The sequence below is a fragment of the Triturus cristatus genome, chromosome 6 (genome assembly GCF_964204655.1).
Source record: "Triturus cristatus chromosome 6, aTriCri1.1, whole genome shotgun sequence".
NCBI classification, from domain to species: Eukaryota; Metazoa; Chordata; class Amphibia; order Caudata; family Salamandridae; genus Triturus; species Triturus cristatus.
In genome coordinates, this window is record NC_140589.1 from 1240481950 (window position 1) to 1240495090 (window position 13141).

The window sequence follows — 13141 nt, forward strand, 5'->3', positions numbered from 1 at the left end:
TGAGCGGAGTGCACTGGTTTTACACCCCATCGGGAGCTAGGAGCCCGTCCATGCTGATATCTCTATCCGGTAATACAGCTGGGTTGAAGAGATGTCAGTGCGCATGACTGTTTGGCCGGCCTGAGACTGCCGGCCAAACCCTCATGTGCATTGGCAGCAGGGCCCACCCCTCGTCCTCCCCTGCTGCATTGCTGTGGCCCAGCTAACCAACACTCAGCCGCAAGACGAAAAATAAAATGACCTGCATTAAGATCTTTTCATTTATCGTTTGCCTCTGCAGGCAGTGGGGAGCCGCCCCTGATTGCAGTGTAATGATTGGATTTTCTTTGTGGTAAATGTACTTCGTCTTAATCTACAAAAACATGCCAAAAGATGCATTTGCCACAAGACTGTATTTCTGGGATCCTTTTTTATATACAAATTCTTATATGATGAATATATTGAGCATCTCAAACCAAAATAAGTAGCTTTCTAAATTACAAATGAAAAAACGATTACAAGAGTGCCAGTAAAAACCACTTTAATGTCCTTCACATTGATTGGTTGATGCAGTTAAATGTTGACTATCTCCAAAAATACCCCATTGTGAAGAACATGACTATAAAAGAAACTTCTATTTGCAACGACATCCTCCCTCATTTTGTCCCTGTATATCTATATTGCTATTGACCTCTGAAGTGGCTTAAAGTCTGCTGATAAGTTTTTGTCCATGTTTTTTATTTTAAATGGCTCCTCTTTTTTATTCTAAATTCATATTACTGTTACTTTATGTAGACTGTGCAGAGTTCCTGTGCATTTGTTCAGAAGCCAAGGAAATACTTTTCCCACTTGCACTAAAAAATGATTCTAGAGTGACATATTCTGCAGCAGCTGTGAAGCTGGAGCATGTAACTGCTTAAAAACTGTGTAGTGACATTTTGTAACTTTACAACCAAAACAAGTATTGCACCTAAATGTGTAGTGTATAGGTACTTTGACATGGAAGAATCATTGCTAAGGTCTGATTCGCTTGACATGGAAGAATCATTGATAAGGTCTGATTTGCTTTATCCAGTATGTAATTAACAGTTCTTAGCTATGACAAGTGTTCTGCCAAAGTTAAGTTAAAACATTTAACAAACTTACTAGGGGCATTCTAAACTCTTACAAGGCCACCTGCTATGAAGGAGGCCTTTTACAGTCATCCTTCCTAAAATCTTTTGAAGTAGTTTTCATAGAACCCCTCCCAATTCCCCTCACCCAGGTGGTGAAACACCCTGACTCACCACAACACCAACACCTGTCTGCCAATCCGGACCCGGCTCCAAGTTTCCTGCCCCAATTCACTTGTCGTCCAGCTATCCAGTCCTCATTCCCTTTTCACCCCTCTTAATTGTCTTTGGGCTTCCCACCCCCAGGAAACCATAGCAAAGTACAGGCAAAGACATGGCTGAATCCTATTTGGTCCTGGGATGGCCTAGGGCCAGAATCCCTGTTCCTTAAGTAAATAGTGTGTGCCTCACACTCGCAGTACACACATTTGGTTTTGAAACACACAGATTGACTAGGAGTGGATGAGATCTGGTTGTCTAACACAGACACCCAGCACCTAAACCCCCAGCACCTGAACCCCCATGCTTGACAGTCATTCACACATCCACCCTGGCTGACATCACACAACACAGACTAGATGCAGTCCTCATTAGATGCATGACTCGCACTCACCTCAGTGATTTATTTTTTCCGTTTTCATTCTCATGGACTCCAGACTGTACAGCATACACCGCACACAAGACTGTATGAGAACAGGCAGTCTTCTACCTGTCTTTCTGGCACTGCACCCTGGGTGACCAGGAAACGCCTACCTCATTTGTACTCCTCTGCTGCCAAATCCCCTTCTCTGCATCTTGGGCGTCTTCCTTATTCCATTTTTTGTAGACCTTCAAAACCTATCAAGTGTGCTAACTAAAGATGACCTTATCACCGTGATCTGTATAAGACATTACCATCTTCCACAGAATTACTCTTGGACTGGACAGACCATGTCACCTTCCCATTCTTCCTTCACATGGCATGACTTTGAGCTCAACCAAAAATAGTATTCTTCTCTGTAGGAGAGTAGGGTCTGCAATCCTATGATCACCCAGATTTTTTGCTTTTGCTTCATTGGTTTACGACTTTCTCCGGCCGTGGGCCTGCCAATCAGACCCACAGCCTAGCTGTTCTCTCTCGAAATTGACACACATGTACATTAGGTGCATCCACTAATTGGAACTGGGCCGCCTTGTCAGTCCCTGTCTCAGCATACCACAGGTATCCAGGGCATCGGTGTACCCAGGGCCTACCAGGGACTGAAGCATGTATTATGCCACCCCTGGAATGGCCGCCCAAATCTGACACAACTGGCTGCACGACAGCTGGGGCCACGTGGTGTAATCACCCGTTGCTGTAGGTGTAGTATTCCTACACCTAAACCCTAAAATGGACACATGGATTCCTATCAGTCACTCCTATAGCAGGCCTTATCAATCCTGAAGGCAGAGTGCAGGGAATCATGTGGGACGGTGCTCTGGCGCGAGCTGAGCCCGTCGACGGCTTGCGGAACCAAGTCCTAATAGCCGTTCCATGGTGACGCGGGCCAACTACTTGTAAGGCATTATAATCCTTGCGGTTATTTGCTAACTTTGGCATCGCATCACCTACACATGTCGAGTAAGGTGTCATACGAATGGGAATACGAACCCCTCGCCAGTCCTGGCGACGGGGTTAGCATTCCCCCCTTTTAGAGGGACACGACATGGAAGTAACCTTGAACCCCGGTTAAAGTTGACTCAAGCCTCAGCATCACAAAATGGATGCTGCCACCAGACACAAGTCTGACCTCCTGCTGCTGGGGGACCTTCCAGCAAGGGGAGCTTGGACAAAGGGTTTCCTGTCGAGGGCGGTGCTAGCACCATCCCCGACAGGGTTTGTGTATCCCAGGTAGGCAGGGCTGAAAGGAAGGTGATTGCAAGTGGCACCCCGGTGCTCGCCGTGCATAGCCCGGCTCAAACCAGTTTCGGGGGCACACCAGCCCCTGAGCTGGCGCGAAGCCGGACAAAGGATAGGGGTGTAACCACCCCCCTCCTGGCTCCACCCATAGGTAGAACCTAGTCACGGGCCAGCCCCTTTTCTTAGAATAAAGGTAGGAGCGAGTCCCCTTCCCAAATTGGATAATCAGAGAATCGGATAACTCCGAATCACGAACCACTTTCCACGAAAGGAACTCTTGACTATTTCTGAAGACTCTCCCTTGTGGCTAAGGAGTAGCCACCCTGCACCAGCAGGCACCATCTAAGCGCTTGCGGTTTGCTGTACGTCTCCTACGGATCAAGACTGCCCAGCTCGACGAGACCCGAGTTCCCTGCCATCTCTGACCTTTTACCTACCTCATCAGCCCAGCTGAGAGTCGTAGGTGTGACGAGACCTGCGGGACCGGCTATCTTCAGAACCTGCACGACGCTTATCTAGCACGCCACCGAGGGACCCTCGAGTGAGTGCACCTAGGGTTTGAGAAGCCCTAAACCCTGAGCAGCTCCAGCATCGAAGTCTGTCTCCCCAGTATCCACGAGATCTGCGTGGGGGCCCTTCCGCTTCTTGCTGTTCCCAGCGTTGTCCGACCACTTGCCGACCGGCTCGTGGCCCTCTTCACGACGCTCCAAGATTATTTGCATCACCGGTCTGGTTGCTCCAGACTGGCTCTTGCTCCCCTTCAACAGAGGAGTACCACGGACCCTCCTGGTCCACTCCCGACGCCATCTTGACTCCCCCGCTTGGGTTGCCACTGCCAAGATCCGCTGCCCCTTCCTGGGCCCAGCATCATCAACAGCAGACACCTTCGTGGGACAGCTCGCCCTCCATCCTGGTCGCCGCCGCGCCTCCTGGTCGGAGGAACAGCCGAGTCCGACGTCACCCACTCACCTGGTCGAGGTGACTTCAGCCGGTACCCCCCTGGTACCCACACGATCGCTGGCTAGCGGTTGAGAACTGAGTCCCCTCTGCTTTCAGGTTTCCTTCATCACCGATCCAGGCTTGGATCACTCTGAACATCGTCACTGGTCGCCTGCCAGCAACTTCTTCTTTCAGGCTCCTGAGACTACACGAGGACTCCCGACATCTTGCCGAACTTCACGCAGCCGCAGCCTCCGGGCTAGGTAACTCGAGCATCTCGGTGCTCCATCGCAGGTTCGCTCTACAAGTGTCCAGTTCCTTTTTCGTTTAGTCCCACTGATCGGAACACTCCGGAATCAGTACCTCCAGACTCTAACCATTCGCATTTCACTGTTAGTGTAGATGGTTTCTCGTGCCTCTCGGGCATTTGTGTAAATTGTGCAACTGAAGTATTTTCCTAAGAGTTTTGTAGTGTGCTTAGCTCCCTGACTCATAAAGAGCCAGGGTAGTCTTGTTATAAATAAATATCCTTTTATTTTCATAACAACTTGTGTGGTGTCCTTTCACTTGGTGTTCAAGGGGCATATGTGATGGTAAACAGCTGGCTTAACACGCCCTCTAGAGTTTAGCCTAAGACTGCTCGTATCCACGCTACTAGGATAGCTGGTCTATACGGTTGACTTACAACCAATCATCAATAAGGGTCGTTTGGAATGATACACAGTGATCACTAGAATAGTGAGCACTACATATCAGGCCAACTTCTCACATTGGTGAGCAGCGGTTGGGATTTGAGCTTGCTGTTGTTTTACCACACACGTATCCTAAGAATATCGCAGTGAAAGATCACATAAGTACCCAGGTACATATAACTTAACTTAGAATACTCCGAGTTCTACTGAACCGGCTGTTGTAGTGTAACAGGGCTTAGCACACCCTGACTACAACTCTTAGCAAGGGGTCAGTAGGTAAACCCATAGTGTAGGTAGGTGCAACACTTACACCTCACTAGAAAAGCATGTCGGTCCACGGAGAGTCTGCAGGGACTCCCTTAGTGGTCAGTGACCCTCCACAGGTCGTGTCACGATATGCAACTCTTAGCTTCAAGGAGATGAGACAACTGTGTGCCTCCAGGAAGCTAAACCAGGGTTCTAACCCTACCATCGCAATACTGATAGGTCTCTTAGAGGCGTACGATGCTAGGAGGTCCTCTAACCCAGGTCCCCCCAGTGCAGATGGGAACATGCCTCCCTTAGAGGGAACCCTCGGTGACCCCGACCTCGACCTCCACACAGAGGAGGAGGACGAGGACGAGTTATCGGGAGACGAGGCAGACAAAGGTCCAGTGGTAGTCGGCAGGCTTACAAGGACCAACTTAAGCAGGCATGAGAATGGAACTGGGGGAGCCCCGGGCCCACGCTCAAGCAGGCTTAACCTTGGGAACGGACGAGCTAGGTCTCTCTCCAGAGGCTCTGGCAGATCGGTTCATACACATGTCTCTCAGGCACCTTCTCAGAGAGGAATGACTTCCCCTCAGAGGAGGGAGCATGAAGCGAAGATGCGGGAGGTCAATCTGAGGATCGAGCGGGAAGAACTTGCCCTCGCCAAAGAAAGACTTGCCTTGGCCCGAGAGCAGAAATTAAGTGGGTTAGATCCCACTGGTGGCAGCATTCTCAATAGAGAGAAAGACAGGGGTATAGACACTAGACACCTGAGTAAAATAGTGCCCCCCTTTAAACAAGGGGACGACATCCACAAGTGGATAACTGCCTTGGAGAGGGCCTGCACTGTCCAGTGCGTCCCCCCAAGTCAGTGGGCAGCTATACTGTGGCTTTCCTTTGAAGGTAAAGGAAGGGACAAGCTCCTCACTACAAGAGCTGAGGATGCTAACAACTACCAAGTCCTGAAGAACACACTGATTGATGGGTTCGGCTTAACCACGGAACAGTACCGGGTGCTGTTCCGGGACACCCAGAAAATTCAGTCTCAGGATTGGGCTGACTTTGTCGATTGTGCCACTAAGGCTTTGGAAGGCTGGTTGCTGGGTAGCAAGGTTACTGATTACACAGGATTGTACAATCTTATCATGCGAGAACAGATTTTAAACAACTGTCAGAACCAATTGTTGCATCAGCACCTTGTCGACTCGGATCTGACCTCTCCCCAAGAATTGGGAAAGAAGGCAGACAGATGGGTCAGAACAAGGGTCAAGCAGAACCAGAATCAGAACCAGGGTGGTCAGAAGAAAGCAGACCAAAAGGGTAACAAGAACGAACAAAATGACCAGAAGTCTTCGACAGGTCCCCAACAAACCAAAGAGGGTGGGGGTCAGGCTTCACAGAAGAAGAAGACTCAAGAAGGCCAGTCAAAAAGGTGGTGCCAATACTGTAAAAGTAAGACTCACTGGTTTAGTGAGTGCACCAAGAAAGGAGGGCAAACTCCTGCCACTGCAGCCCCTAAGGCACCTGCGCCCCCTAGTACAGTCAGCAGTGGTAGTGCGCCTCCCAAGGCATTAGTTGGGTTAACCTTGGGAACCGAGGGGAGTGACGACTTAGTCGGCACGCTCACTCAGGCCGTCCTTGTCTGTACAGGGGATATGGATATGTCCCCTGATGCCAGCCCCAATACTTTGGGCAAATACAGACAGACACCTTTGATAAATGGAAAAGTGGCTCAGGCCTACAGGGACACGTGTGCCAGTGTCACCATGGTGACGCCTAACTTCGTGGACCCTGGACAGATCATGCTAGGTACCAGTTACCTAGTGACCAATGCCAGCAACGTCACTACCAATCACAGTATGGCAGTTGTTGATTTCTCCTGGGGAGGGGTAAGTGGCCCGAAAAAGGTTGTGGTTAGTTCAGACCTCCCCGTAGAATGTCTGTTGGGCAATGATTTGGAAACGTCACAATGGTCAGAAGTGGAGCAGAGGACTCACATGGAGATGTTAGGCTTGCCAGCACATGTCCTTGCTGTGACCAGGTCACAGGCCAAAAGATGCCCCACTGAACAGGTGCTGGATCCTGGAAGAACGGACCAGACACCTTCCAAGAAAAGGAGCAGTAAGGGTAAGGCTTCGCCTTCCCCCTTGCCCCAGGTCGTGGATCAAGTCTCCGAGGAGGCTGACCTTAAAGAACTGAGGGAAACTGAGCCGCAAGAGCTTGAACCTGGTCAGGTTGAGTTTCTGGGCTCAGGGGGACCCTCCAGGGAAGACCTGGGGAAGGCACAGTTAGACTGCCCCTCACTTGAACCCCTCAGACAGCAGGCCGCTGCTGAGGCAGCAGGGAACGCCACAGGTACCCACAAAGTGTACTGGGACGATGGACTCCTGTACTCCGAGGCAAGAGACCCCAAACCTGGTGCGACCAGGAGGCTGGTCATCCCCTTGTCTCTGAGAGGTTTCCTTCTCACCTTGGCCCACGAGATTCCCCTTGCAGGCCACTTAGGCCAGAATAAGACTTGGGACAGAATTGTTCCACACTTTCACTGGCCCCACATGTCCGAAGATACGAAGGAGTTTTGCCGCTCCTGTGTCACTTGCCAAGCCAGTGGTAAGTCAGGTGGCACGACAAAGGCCCCCCTCATACCACTACCAGTGGTGGGGGTACCCTTTGAACGAGTGGGGATCGACATTGTCGGACCAATGGAACCCCAGACAGCATCAGGGCACAAGTTTATACTGGTGGTGGTGGACCACGCCACCAGGTATCCTGAAGCTATTCCCCTTAGGACCACTACAGCACCTGTGGTGGCACGGGCCCTACTTGGAGTGTTCTCCAGAGTGGGCTTCCCTAAGGAGGTCGTCTCAGACAGAGGTGCAAACTTCATGTCGGGATATCTGACTGCTATGTGGAAGGAATGTGGTGTCAACTACAAGTTCACCACACCCTATCACCCACAATGCAATGGGCTTGTTGAGAGATTCAACAGGACCCTAAAAGGGATGATTCACGGACTACCTGAAAAGCTTCGGCGGAGATGGGATGTCCTGATACCCTGCCTCTTGTTCGCCTACAGAGAGGTCCCGCAGAAGGGGGTTGGCTACAGCCCTTTTGAGCTTCTGTTCGGACATCCTGTAAGGGGACCCCTTTGTTTGGTAAAGGAAGGATGGGAGAGACCTCTCAGAAAGCCGGCATCAAACATTGTGGACTATGTGCTCGGTCTCCGCTCGCGGATGGCGGAGTACATGGAAAAGGAGTCTAAAAACCTGGAGGCGAGCCAAGAATTACAGAAAGCTTGGCACGACCAAAAGGCTGTCCTGACTGTGTACCAGCCTGGACAGAAGGTGTGGGTGCTGGAGCCAGTGGCCCCAGCAGCGCTCAAAGACAAATGGTCTGGGCCCCACACGATCATTGAGCAAAAGGGAGAGGTCACCTACTTGGTAGACCTGGGAACTCCCCGGAGCCCCCACAGGGTGCTCCATGTAAACAGGCTCAAGGCATATGTCGACAGGGAGGGCATGGGCTTGCTCATGGCCACAGATGAGGGACAGGAGGAGGAGAGTGACCCTCTCCCAGACCTGCTCTCTCAGAACCCTGACGATGGATCAGTAGACGGTGTTGTCTTTTGTGGCAGCCTCTCTGGACATCAACAAGAGGATTGTAAACAGGTTCTTCAATCCTTTCGACATATGTTCTCTCTGACACCCAGTCAGACCAAGTGGTGTACCCATGAGGTCCACACTGGGGACAGTCTGCCCGTAAAGAGTAAAATCTATCGGCAGCCTGATCATGTCAGAGACTGCATCAAGACAGAGGTGCAGAAAATGTTGGAGCTGGGAGTCATTGAACCCTCGGACAGCCCCTGGGCTAGTCCCGTAGTGCTCGTGCCGAAACCTCACACCCAGGGCGGTAAGAAAGAGATGAGGTTTTGCGTGGACTACAGAGGTCTCAATGCGGTCACTAAGACTGACGCCCACCCGATACCAAGAGCAGACGAACTTATCGACCGGTTGGCCTCGGCCAACTACTTAAGTACGTTTGACCTGACAGCTGGGTATTGGCAAATCAGGTTAGCTGAGGAGGCCAAGCCCAAAACAGCATTTTCTACCCCGGGTGGGCATTATCAGTTCGTGGTAATGCCCTTTGGTTTGAAAAATGCACCTGCCACCTTCCAAAGGCTGGTGAATCGAGTTCTCACTGGGTTGGACGACTTCTGTGCGGCGTATCTGGACGATATCGCTGTCTTTAGCTCCACCTGGGAGGATCACCTGGTCCACCTGAGGAAAGTGTTAGAGGCCCTGCAGAAGGCAGGCCTCACTATCAAGGCCACCAAGTGCCAGATAGGGCAGACACAGGTTGTATACCTGGGCCACCTTGTAGGTGGAGGCCAGGTTCAACCATTGGAGAGCAAAATACAGGCCATCCAGGACTGGGCTCCTCCAACCACCCAGACTCAGGTTCGAGCTTTCTTGGGCCTGACTGGTTATTACTGGAAATTTGTCAGAAATTATGGGTCCATTGTGACCCCGCTAAACGACCTGACAAGTAAAAAGATGCCAAAAAAAGTTCAGTGGACAGCAAGCTGTCAGAAGGCATTCGATGACCTAAAGCAGGCCATGTGCACAGCACCTATCCTAAAGAGTCCAGACTACTCCAAACCATTCATTGTCCAAACAGACGCTTCGGAGCTGGGTGTGGGAGCTGTTCTATCGCAACTGAATTTTGATGGTCATGACCAGCCCATAGCTTTTATTAGCAGGAGGCTGACCCCCAGAGAGAAGAATTGGTCAGCTATTGAGAGGGAGGCCTTTGCTGTGGTTTGGGCCCTGAAGAAGTTGAGGCCATACTTGTTTGGCACTCACTTCAAGATTCAGACCGACCATAAGCCCCTCTTGTGGCTAAATCAAATGAAGGGTGAAAACCCCAAACTACTTAGGTGGTCCATTTCCCTACAGGGGATGGACTTCACAGTGGAGCATAGACCTGGCACTGATCATGGCAATGCAGATGGGCTCTCCAGGTATTTCCACTTAGAGCAAGAAGACTCACCTGGTGAAGGTTAGCTTATTGTCCCAAAGTTTGGGGGGGGGTCATGTAGGAGAGTAGGGTCTGCAATCCTATGATCACCCAGATTTTTTGCTTTTGCTTCATTGGTTTACGACTTTCTCCGGCCGTGGGCCTGCCAATCAGACCCACAGCCTAGCTGTTCTCTCTCGAAATTGACACACATGTACATTAGGTGCATCCACTAATTGGAACTGGGCCGCCTTGTCAGTCCCTGTCTCAGCATACCACAGGTATCCAGGGCATCGGTGTACCCAGGGCCTACCAGGGACTGAAGCATGTATTATGCCACCCCTGGAATGGCCGCCCAAATCTGACACAACTGGCTGCACGACAGCTGGGGCCACGTGGTGTAATCACCCGTTGCTGTAGGTGTAGTATTCCTACACCTAAACCCTAAAATGGACACATGGATTCCTATCAGTCACTCCTATAGCAGGCCTTATCAATCCTGAAGGCAGAGTGCAGGGAATCATGTGGGACGGTGCTCTGGCGCGAGCTGAGCCCGTCGACGGCTTGCGGAACCAAGTCCTAATAGCCGTTCCATGGTGACGCGGGCCAACTACTTGTAAGGCATTATAATCCTTGCGGTTATTTGCTAACTTTGGCATCGCATCACCTACACATGTCGAGTAAGGTGTCATACGAATGGGAATACGAACCCCTCGCCAGTCCTGGCGACGGGGTTAGCATTCCCCCCTTTTAGAGGGACACGACATGGAAGTAACCTTGAACCCCGGTTAAAGTTGACTCAAGCCTCAGCATCACAAAATGGATGCTGCCACCAGACACAAGTCTGACCTCCTGCTGCTGGGGGACCTTCCAGCAAGGGGAGCTTGGACAAAGGGTTTCCTGTCGAGGGCAGTGCTAGCACCATCCCCGACAGGGTTTGTGTATCCCAGGTAGGCAGGGCTGAAAGGAAGGTGATTGCAAGTGGCACCCCGGTGCTCGCCGTGCATAGCCCGGCTCAAACCAGTTTCGGGGGCACACCAGCCCCTGAGCTGGCGCGAAGCCGGACAAAGGATAGGGGTGTAACCACCCCCCTCCTGGCTCCACCCATAGGTAGAACCTAGTCACGGGCCAGCCCCTTTTCTTAGAATAAAGGTAGGAGCGAGTCCCCTTCCCAAATTGGATAATCAGAGAATCGGATAACTCCGAATCACGAACCACTTTCCACGAAAGGAACTCTTGACTATTTCTGAAGACTCTCCCTTGTGGCTAAGGAGTAGCCACCCTGCACCAGCAGGCACCATCTAAGCGCTTGCGGTTTGCTGTACGTCTCCTACGGATCAAGACTGCCCAGCTCGACGAGACCCGAGTTCCCTGCCATCTCTGACCTTTTACCTACCTCATCAGCCCAGCTGAGAGTCGTAGGTGTGACGAGACCTGCGGGACCGGCTATCTTCAGAACCTGCACGACGCTTATCTAGCACGCCACCGAGGGACCCTCGAGTGAGTGCACCTAGGGTTTGAGAAGCCCTAAACCCTGAGCAGCTCCAGCATCGAAGTCTGTCTCCCCAGTATCCACGAGATCTGCGTGGGGGCCCTTCCGCTTCTTGCTGTTCCCAGCGTTGTCCGACCACTTGCCGACCGGCTCGTGGCCCTCTTCACGACGCTCCAAGATTATTTGCATCACCGGTCTGGTTGCTCCAGACTGGCTCTTGCTCCCCTTCAACAGAGGAGTACCACGGACCCTCCTGGTCCACTCCCGACGCCATCTTGACTCCCCCGCTTGGGTTGCCACTGCCAAGATCCGCTGCCCCTTCCTGGGCCCAGCATCATCAACAGCAGACACCTTCGTGGGACAGCTCGCCCTCCATCCTGGTCGCCGCCGCGCCTCCTGGTCCGAGGAACAGCCGAGTCCGACGTCACCCACTCACCTGGTCGAGGTGACTTCAGCCGGTACCCCCCTGGTACCCACACGATCGCTGGCTAGCGGTTGAGAACTGAGTCCCCTCTGCTTTCAGGTTTCCTTCATCACCGATCCAGGCTTGGATCACTCTGAACATCGTCACTGGTCGCCTGCCAGCAACTTCTTCTTTCAGGCTCCTGAGACTACACGAGGACTCCCGACATCTTGCCGAACTTCACGCAGCCGCAGCCTCCGGGCTAGGTAACTCGAGCATCTCGGTGCTCCATCGCAGGTTCGCTCTACAAGTGTCCAGTTCCTTTTTCGTTTAGTCCCACTGATCGGAACACTCCGGAATCAGTACCTCCAGACTCTAACCATTCGCATTTCACTGTTAGTGTAGATGGTTTCTCGTGCCCCTCGGGCATTTGTGTAAATTGTGCAACTGAAGTATTTTCCTAAGAGTTTTGTAGTGTGCTTAGCTCCCTGACTCATAAAGAGCCAGGGTAGTCTTGTTATAAATAAATATCCTTTTATTTTCATAACAACTTGTGTGGTGTCCTTTCACTTGGTGTTCAAGGGGCATATGTGATGGTAAACAGCTGGCTTAACACGCCCTCTAGAGTTTAGCCTAAGACTGCTCGTATCCACGCTACTAGGATAGCTGGTCTATACGGTTGACTTACAACCAATCATCAATAAGGGTCGTTTGGAATGATACACAGTGATCACTAGAATAGTGAGCACTACATATCAGGCCAACTTCTCACATTCTCCTTCAAAGACCTCCCAGTGGCTACTCTTGAAGAATAAGTCTATTTCTGAAACTTCTTTTAGCCTTCCTCTGCAGTGGCCTTTCATCGCATGCATAAGTGGTGGTGCACAGCCACATATAGGTGCACCACCGCTGACGTCTGTTTCTTTCTTTGCAATTCGACTGGTCTGAAGCTCTGCTCCATACTTTGTCATATTTTTCCAACACCAAAGTCTTCTTTAATACACACATTGTGCGAGAGAGCTATCTCCACTGAAAACAACATGCTTCAAACCTTACTGAGATTTCGAAAAGCAGCTGTCCACAAGGGATCCCCACTATGACTGTGTTGGACATGGCCTTCTCTGCAAGTGAACCCCAGATGTTTGTCTTCCTTTGCTGGACCTTAATTTGTTGACTTTTAGGACTCTGCACTCTTTCCCTGCTAATCAGTGGTAATGTGGTTGTGCTCTCCCTTTTGCACATGGTAACATTGGCCTACATCTAATTGGTACATTTAATTTATGTAAGCTGCTAGTATTTGGTGCTGCATGTAACCAGGGACTGTAAATTAAACTCTACTAGTGTGCTGCAGCACTCCTTGTGCCACCCACTAAAGTAGCC

At 51.1% G+C, this 13141-nt stretch overlaps 1 protein-coding gene across 1 annotated transcript in view; it reads left to right on the forward strand.

Moving 5' to 3' along the window:
- Positions 1 to 13141, forward strand: part of BIRC6 (baculoviral IAP repeat containing 6) — a 1973616-nt gene that overhangs the window by 393543 nt on the left and 1566932 nt on the right. The gene's annotated exons all lie outside the window — the stretch shown is intronic.